Source organism: Oncorhynchus mykiss, chromosome 6, assembly GCF_013265735.2.
Source record: "Oncorhynchus mykiss isolate Arlee chromosome 6, USDA_OmykA_1.1, whole genome shotgun sequence".
In the NCBI taxonomy this organism is placed as follows: domain Eukaryota; kingdom Metazoa; phylum Chordata; class Actinopteri; order Salmoniformes; family Salmonidae; genus Oncorhynchus; species Oncorhynchus mykiss.
Window position 1 is genome coordinate 72,209,976 of NC_048570.1, and position 9,946 is coordinate 72,219,921.

A 9,946-nucleotide genomic window follows, 5' to 3' on the forward strand; every position below is an offset into this window, starting at 1 on the left:
AGTCATGAAAAGCCACGGGACTTTTTCACAGTGTTACATGAATGATTGTAGTAAGACAGGATGCGTATTTGGCAGGGGAGAGGCATGGATTGGCTGGGTGAGAACCCGCCTCTGGCTCTGGCAACGTGATAGAGAGTGGAGGGGATTGGCACGTGTTGCTGAATTGCATCACCCCAGCTGGTAGGTGTTGGCCCCCCCTCGTCTGTGTGAGATATGAGATGTGCGTCACAGGTATGAAACCGAGGGAAAGTCTCTGGGGCGTGGCACGATAATGGTTAGAGGGCTGAAGACACACGCACTCCACTTCACCTGGCTTCCTCTCAGATCAAACTGTACAAGACCTGCCCACACAAGCACAAACACAAGCATACAAACAAACACATGCACACACACACACACACACAGGCAAATGGACAGGTGCTCTCCTCTCTCTGCTCAAAGAACTGACCTCTGTACTTAGTTTTCCATTAGTAATATTGTTGCACACAATACTGTCTCTCGTACTGTTTTCAGAATGTCAGTGAATGCAGTCTTCAAAGGATATGCCAGTGTTTGTAGTGCAGCCCTGCATCTAGAGTAGCATCAAAGGAGATGTTTACAGGATAGAAGAGAACATAGAAGGGAAATGTTTATCAAGAGGAAAGGTAAAAGTGAGAATGAATATGAATATTTCGCACTATATTCTCATAAGAGGGTTCAAGGACATCGGTTCGGCGTTAGAAGCATTCAGACACAGCGGGTTTGGGAATATGGATTTTGGGATGTTTTTCAGTGTGAGAGATGATCCTGACTTATAAATGAAATCACATAAAAATGCACCACAAAATAAAAAGGAGAGGATGCAACAGACGATTAGAAAATGAAAAGGGTTTTCTACGATAACATCTGAAAAGCATTCAAAATCTATAAAAGGCAAATGCTTCCTACATCATGGCATTATTCATGCCAAGGAAATGACCATGTGGTAGCATGTTACAGAAGACGGGATGGAAGACAAAAACCTGCATGTACAACCAATGCATGTCAGAAAAGCACCAAAGTCTCTGTGTGATGGAGATAGCATAATGATCTGTTTCAGCACTGGACAGCTCCACTGCCACCAACCTGACAAAAAATGCCAACTGAGGAATGGAAGGGAAAAAACAGATGTGTGCAGGGGATAGAGAATGGCAAGGAAAGTAGACGGAGTAGAAAGTGTGAGACACGGGAAGGGGGGTTTCAATTGATGGAACTTAGGCACGTGTGTGTATGGGGGGGGGGGGGGGGGGGGGGTCTACTGCCAAGAGTTTCTCATTCAGCCCTGCATGCCTCTCAGCCTCTCAGTAGCTCTTCACCAGATGGGAGGTAGGGAGGGGTGGAGGGTCGTGAGGGTAGGGGGGCTCTCCTGAACCCCAAGCATTAGGCCTCCCTTTGTCCTCTTGGCTGTCACCGATGGCAGCACAGTGGGGTAACACAGGCAGGCACATTGCAAATCTCATTAAAAAGTGAGAGGAGTGGCTGGAGGAGGCTTTAGGAGGCTTTCTAATAACAATACATGGGGAAAGCTTGCATATTGGATTCAATCACAAACATCTGCCCCCACCGTAACTCACTCTATCCACAAAAGGTCTTCAATAACCTCAGATACTTTAAGGATATTTGTTATGAAATGAAGAAAGCATCACAATGTTACAGACATTTTACAAACTGCCGTATTTTACCATGACAAACACAAAACAAGACTGTCTGTGACTTGTGTTACACATCACCAGCATTGTAAGTCAACCAGTTGTACAGGGCCGCATAGAATGATCTTCTCTTCCTTTCAAACAAATGTTTTTACTTCTCAACCAACCAACACAACCACCCACACTCACAAACACTGCCCTCCTCCCTGTCCCTGGTCCCCTCCGCCTACCCTAGTCCCTTCCTCCACTTTCTCCCTCTATGCTTTATTGATTTCATGTTGTCACCACACCTCTCTATCTGATTTCATTAGTCACAGTGAGGTGACACATCAGATGGAGGGATCTCAGAGAAGGAAGAGGACAACACAGGAGTGACAGTATCACAGTCTCACATCTTGTTCAGTGTTAAGATGGAGCACAATGTCGTACTTAGGAACTGAATGGTTATATTATATTGTATGATATTGTATCCACAAACTTGACTGTGTGATGATTTCCAATGTTGTGTGTATGTCTATGTAAGTGCAGTTGGTCCTCTTTTGAACACTGCTCATTCGTCACGTCACTGACCCTGTAATTGACCGTTTAACACAGTGAATGGGGGATTCAACAACCCTGTCATTTCACTCATTGTAAGATTACACACATACCAATTGGCCTATCATCCAAACCCTATCAATGTTACAGCCACTCGGATAACCAGATGGATGGCTAGCTCTTTCCTCCTGGCAGATACACTATGTGCTGCCAAAGGATTTGAATTGTCTTCTGTCTTTTCAGCTTCATGTTTCTATCTTTCTTGCATTTCTAATGTGAGCGTTTCGGTGCTTTTCTAATGTGAGCGTTTCGGTGATTCAGTGAGTTTTCTGATCTATGTTCATTCATTTCTTCTGGATTTATATCCGATTTTGTTTGTCTCTCTTCCTCTGTCCTCGGTTTTCAACTCTCTTTCATCTCTCGCTCACTTTCCTTTTTCTGTCCTGCTTTAATGAGCATGGTGTTCACTGCTGGGGCGTACTGTCCCTTTAAGAGCGGGAGGTGTGAGCGCAGACACCTTGTGATGAGTGAGAGGGAACAAACCATAGAAAATGAACGCATACAAGGGGAGGCACACGAGAGACAGTGCCTTGACATTTACGGAAGAAAGAAATAAGTGCAGTCTGATTCTCTCATAGACAAAGACAGAAAACCCCACAATATAGCATCTTGACACCAAGGCAGAACTATAGAAATCAGCACAGAGTTTGCTAGATAAAGAAGGTGCCAGAGCATAATTTATTAAGTAGGGGGACAGAATCAGAAAAGGGTCAAGATGAATGTCAAAAAGAGTCAGATTGATATAATATGATAACGTATGACCACTGTCACTGTATTTCTCTGATTATGTCCATTCCCTGTTCATCTGCCCCCCCCCTCTCTGTTTGTCACTGCATGGTGACTCAGACACTGCAGAACTGCTAGGTCTTACATGATATGAAATTAGTCACACTGCAACCGGACATTATCTAGCTCTCTTTCTCTCTCTCTCTCTCTCACACACACACACACACACACACACACACACACACACACACACACACACACACACACACACACACACACACACACACACACACACACACACACACACACACACACACTACACACACACACACACACACACACACACCAAGCATTTAGCCTCAGTACTCACTACCAACCTTCCCCTGCAGCTGGCCCGCAAACAGCCTGGCACGGACAGTGAGCTGGTGTACTTATCATAGAAACTCCATTACCAGACTGTGCTCCTCCAATGTATCTAGACACCTGAATAAATACATAAACTGATTTTAATGATGCTCTCTTCACACTGCCTTGACCACACATCACACAGGATGAATGCCCAGACTGGCTGAGGCTGTCAATCCACACGCCTCCCCTCAGAGACATCCTGCTCTCTCTCTGTCTCTTTCTCCATTTCTCTCTCTCAAATTGAAAGTCAGCACTGCATGGTTGGTATGTCAGCTGTGAAAAACCGCACAGTCTTTTAAAAGTATTTTCTTTAGTTTAGAATGGCTTCAGCAAGTCAGTCAAGCACAGGCCTTCTATTGAAAATAAAGTGCCCACTGCCCATAGATAGAATGTGACCATGAAAGGAAAACTGTTCTACAGAGATAGATAGATTCTACTGAGAAGAATGCTTGACACTCATTGTCATTTAGCTTTCAGTGACATTATGAGCACTCTGGGGCGGTTGATGTTGCTTTAACAGCTTGGAGCACAAGCTCTTCAAAGTGCCCTCGCAAATTGATTACTTAATGCCACTCCCCTCCTTCAAATAAACATGCACGCTGTTCTCACAGACCTAATGCTTAAGTGTCTTGTTACTGTTGCAGATAAAATCATGTCCCCTGAACGGGTATTGGCAGACATGTCTGTGCTGTTTAGAGAGAAAATTATGGTGGGAGGGGAGATCTAGGGAGGAGAGACAGGAAGGAGGCAGGAGTGGGGAGCAAGGAGGGGGAAGAAGGAGAGATGGGAGAGGGAGAAAGTGCAGGAAGTAAGGAGGAGGGAGGAGGGAGGAGGTGTGGTTAGGAAAAGCCTGTTTAGTCCATCTGACTGCTCCCTGAGTAGCGATGCAGCGCCCACATGAAAGTGGGTTGTGTCATATGTGGCTGGCTGTGGCACGACGCCACGTCACACGACTCCTGAAATCTAGCCAACGAGTAGGCCGTCTGGGAGCCAGGAACACAGGGGACCACAGACAACAGACGGAGAGATGGCAGGAGGAGAGGGAAAGAAAGAGGAAGAGAGTGAGAGAGTGACCGAGTGACCGAGTGAGTGAGTGAGAGAGAGAGACAGAGACAGAGAAACATAGTAAATGGTATGAATAATTTAAATTAGGAGTGAGAAATGTATTGGAACAGAAGGCTGTGGCACAGCATACATGCAGTATATGTGTTCCCCTCCCCATTGACTAAGGACAGAAAACAAAGCACATAATAAGGGCGGACAAAAGGGGACTGGGAAGATGCAGAGCAGTCAGTGCTAGTTTGATGTAAAACCAAGTGAATATGTGCCGGTGTCTGTAACGGACCACAACAATACAGGTCTTTCTCTACCTTGTGAGGGAGTCTAGTTTTAAACTCAAAACCTGGCTCTGTGAGACTCAGTGAGGGTCTGTGTCCCTGTGTGTTGGGATGCTCATCACAAACCCTGACTTTGTGAGACTCAGTGAGGGTCTGTGTCCCTGTGTGTTGGGATGCTCATCACAAACCCTGACTCTGTGAGACTCAGTGAGGGTCTGTGTCCCTGTGTGTTGGGATGCTCATCACAAACCCTGACTTTGTGAGACTCAGTGAGGGTCTGTGTCCCTGTGTGTTGGGATGCTCATCACAAACCCTGACTCTGTGAGACTCAGTGAGGGTCTGTGTCCCTGTGTGTTGGGATGCTCATCACAAACCCTGACTCAGTGAGGGTCTGTATCCCTGTGTGTTGGGATGCTCACCACAAACCCTGACTCAGTGAGGGTCTGTGTCCCTGTGTGTTGGGATGCTCATCACAAACCCTGACTCAGTGAGGGTCTGTGTCCCTGTGTGTTGGGATGCTCATCACAAACCCTGAATCAGTGAGGGTCTGTGTCCCTGTGTTTTGGGATGCTCATCACAAACCCTGACTCAGTGAGGGTCTGTGTCCCTGTGTGTTGGGATGCTCATCACAAACCCTGAATCAGTGAGGGTCTGTGTCCCTGTGTTTTGGGATGCTCATCACAAACCCTGACGCAGTGAGGGTCTGTGTCCCTGTGTGTTGGGATGCTCATCAGAACTCCTGACTCAGAGAAGGTCTGTGTCCCTATGTGTTGGGATGCTCCTCAGAACTCCTGACTCAGAGAGGGTCTGTGTCCCTGTGTGTTGGGATGCTCATCACAAACCATGACTCAGTGAGGGTCTGTATCCCTGTGTGTTGGGATGCTCATCACAAACCTTGACTCAGTGAGGGTCTGTGTCCCTGTGTGTTGGGATGCTCATCACAAACCCTGACTTTGTGAGACTCAGTGAGGGTCTGTGTCCCTGTGTGTTGGGATGCTCATCACAAACCCTGACTCTGTGAGACTCAGTGAGGGTCTGTGTCCCTGTGTGTTGGGATGCTCATCAGAAACCCTGACTCAGTGAGGGTCTGTGTCCCTGTGTGTTGGGATGCTCATCAGAACTCCTGACTCAGAAAAGGTCTGTGTCCCTATGTGTTGTGATGCTCATCAGAACTCCTGACTCAGAGAGGGTCTGTGTCCCTGTGTGTTGGGATGCTCATCAGAACTCTTGACTCAGTGTACCTGTGTGTTTGGGATGCTCATCAGAACTCCTGACTCAGTGTATCTGTGTGTTGGGATGCTCATCAGAACTCCTGACTCAGTGTACCTGTGTGTGTCTGTATTAGCTATGGAAGTGCACATCCAGCACATGACTAGGTGTGTATGTGTGCATGTAGAATATTTGTGTGTCCTTGTCTAGTTCTCTTTTTCTATACACCTTTTGTCCATCTTTTCAAAGCTGAGATAGGTTGTCATGGAGACCGGGGCACTTGTGGAAAAGGAAACAGGCAGAAGGGAGAAATCTAGTTGTCATCAGATACTCTGAGATTGTGTGGTCGAGGAGAGAGAGAAAATGAGAGTGAGAGTGAGAGCGAGAGAGTGAGAGCAGGAAGACTGCAACAGCGACAGAGAGTGGTGAAACCACAGGCACAGCTGAAATCCTGCTATCCTTTCTCTGCTCAGGCCAAGTGGCGTAAATGTAGATAAGAGGACAAGTTGAAACAATATGCACATGCACACAAACACCAGTCCCGAGGAGGCTTGGCTGGGACCTTCCCCTGGAGCCTGTGGTTGTGTCTGCTCGTCATGACCAGGTAGCCTCCAACATGTTTAAACAGGCTTCCATCATCGGTCATAACTCAGGGACCAGGTGTCTAATCCTTCACCTGACGACAGGGGTTAAGAGACTGAGTAGTGATAATACAGCCATCACAAGCACTCCATCACATGATAATTACATTTCAGTGGCACTCCATTGCTTCCACGCTCTAAGGATAATCTTGTTAAAACCGAGTGGTTGGCATCCCAGTGACAGAGAGAACAGGCAGCCTCTCTCATACAAAGGCTCATAGAGCAGCCAATGTCTGTCTGTCTGTCTGAATGAATGAATGCACAGTGTGGAGGAGTAAAGCTTTTGTTGAGTAACCTTGGTGCTGGTGAGCAACAGTCATGCAGCGGTTGGTCCACTCATCTTTTTATCCTTGTATATTTGTGCTGAAAGTCTGGTTAATTTCTGATTAAGAATATACTGAAAAAGGAAAAGCTGAAATGTAACTTGAATTAGATGTGTTGGTTGTATTATAATGTAATCACATCTAATATTCCATTATGAAGTCATTGATATGGCATGCGGGGTGAGGCTGGAACTTGAACGCCACAATGGATAAATGTATTGGAAAGAAATTGCTTAAAATGATTCACCAATATACTTCAATACATCCCCTTTTGGCAGGAAAGGATAATCCAAGCAGAACTGTTTGTATCCTACACAGCATATCATGATGCTGTCCCTCTAGACATTTCTCCTCCCTTTTTCTTGGCTAGTATGCTGAGCTGTCTACTAAGTAAGTAACTATATCTCCCCCTGGCGGCTGGTTTAAACACTGCAGGATCATGAACATACTATTTACTGTATCTAAAATATCTTACAGATGCTATCGAGAAGAACATATTGTTATATTTCTGCAGAGCTTAATGACTCAATCACCAAAATAATGCCACTGGATAGTTTAGTTTGTCAAATTCCGATCCCTATTGAAATATTTCTCATTTCCAGTCCAAGGCTACCCCCGTCTCATTTTCCATGTAAGATCAGCATTATACTGTGACAAAGCAGACAGCCAGTGTAATTACTTTACAACTGTACCCTGCAGCTACTGACCTGCCGCCCTGGAAGCCCAGGCTCCAGTAATATCAGGTTCATTTGTCTGGCAGGACTGACACATTATCCATTAGACATTTTTATGAACGTCTCACACCCATTCCTTTGCTGTCTTCGAGTTTGATTGAATTTTCCAGCTCTGGTTAATTAAGAAGAGGACAGCAAGCTGATTAAAAATGAATAAGTTCCTTTGAGAGTCAGAGTGAAAAATAACAAAGTACTTCTTCATTTTTTCTACAACGGCAGACAGAAAATACTTTCTGACTGGCATTTAACATGGCAATGCTTTTCCACTGATTGTGTTCAGTATTTAGTGTGTGAAACACTACTAACAAGTTCAAAGGTCCAGTCATCATACACAGGGTGATCTGGAACTACATGCTCAAACAAAAATGTATGATTATTAAAACATATTAAAACATTGCACATTTAACTTCTATGATAAAAATGTTATTACTTGAGCGCAGAATATAACCCTGAAAAGGAGATCTGTCCATTCTAATTTGACAGAGTGATGCAACGTTGGTCTATACATAATACGTGTGAACCCATCTGATGGTGCATGGGTTCTCTTGACCCTGGGGACCAATTTGAGTGGTGCACAGCATAAGGGTTTACTGGATTTCCATCCCCCCCCTACACCATATTTGGGGAGACACTAATGGTTCTGGTTGTCTTGGCAACATGTGATGCCATCTGTCAGGGTCCTGCTCACTGATCCATGCAGTGTATCTGAAACATTGTTTTTTAGACCGTCTCTGTTCGCCCTCAGCCATTGTAAAAACAGAGAACCATGCGCTTATGTTTTGAACAGGGTAGTTTCACTTCCAATAAGTTATCCTATAACAACACATCTGAAGCACAAATACTGTAGTAAACATATTACAGAAGAAAATGGATTTTACTTTGAAGGATTTCACATCAGACATTTGGTCAAAACACATTTTGGAATCCACAATGAACACATGCTGTTTAAAAAAAGTGTATTATAGTACATATTTTCTACTGTATAATACAGTAGCAGTACAATGAAAGGACAACAGCGGCCTTCCTGTTCAAGTCTAGTTCCAGACGTTCTACTGTTAATGAACTCTGTTGGTGCTTCTGAGTCATTGTTAAATGGGTTTAACATGCCTTTAACACACTGGCAGCACGGCCAACACACACACACACACACACACACAGATTGATTCCTCAGTTCACATGAGACGAGTCCCAACTTCAATCTGTCCATCATGAGGTCAGCTTCTTCAAATCTCCCTCAAAGCAATCATTCAGACAAACATTTGTTTATGTAAATATGTTTGCTCTCTCTCTCTCTCTCTCTCTTTCTCTCTCTCTCTCTCTCTCTCTCTCTCTCTCTCTCTCTCTCTCATTAACAAGCACACACATACAGGAGTCTGATGGGCTGAATGTTAAGCAGTGCAAATTAGGGAATGGGCTTGTGGCAACTGGGAAGGACTGTGTCTGAGGGGGTTCATCTGTCCCCTGGGAAGGAGTGGTGGATCAACCACACCTGTGACCCTATCCACCTCCTCACAGGGGTTGGCATGTCAGAGCCTCAGCCACACTAGATGGATAGCTGCCCTTAAGCTGCATCCCCCCACCCCTCCCTCTCTTTGACGAAATGTGCAATTACTTCTGCCCCCCCCCCCCCCCCCCCCCCCCCCCCCCCCCCCCTCCCTCTGCTTCAGCACCAATAAACAAGATATTAATGAGCCTGTAACAGGGGCGGGAGAGAGGATGTAATATAGTTGGTTTACCAGCTGATGTCGTCAGGAAACAGGGAGGTGGGAATAGTGGGAGAAAGGTTTGTACTGGGCTAGCATACAGTTGGTACACTCCATAATTGTCATTGGCTACAGACAGTCCTGCAATATAAATCAAGAACTAAACTGTCAAGACTGTTTGCTTTATTTTGATGTGTAAACTGAGTTGAGAATTATGGATATACACAATATACACAATATACACAATATATACAAAAGTATGTGGACACCACTTCAAATTAGTGGATTCGGCTATTTCAGCCACACCTGTTGCTGACAGGTGTATAAAATTGAGCACATAGCCATGCAATCTCCATAGACAATCATTAACAGTAGAATGGCCATACTGAAGAGCTCAATGACTTTCAAGGTGGCACCATCATAGGATGCCAACTTTCCAACAAGTCAGTTCGTCAAATTTCTGCCCTGCTAGAGCTGCCCCGGTCAACTGTAAATGGAAATGTCTAAGAGCAACAACGGCTCAGCCGAGAAGTGGTAGGCCACACAAGCTCACAGAACGGGACTGCCGAGTGTTGAAGTGCGTAGCGTTGTCCTCGGTTGC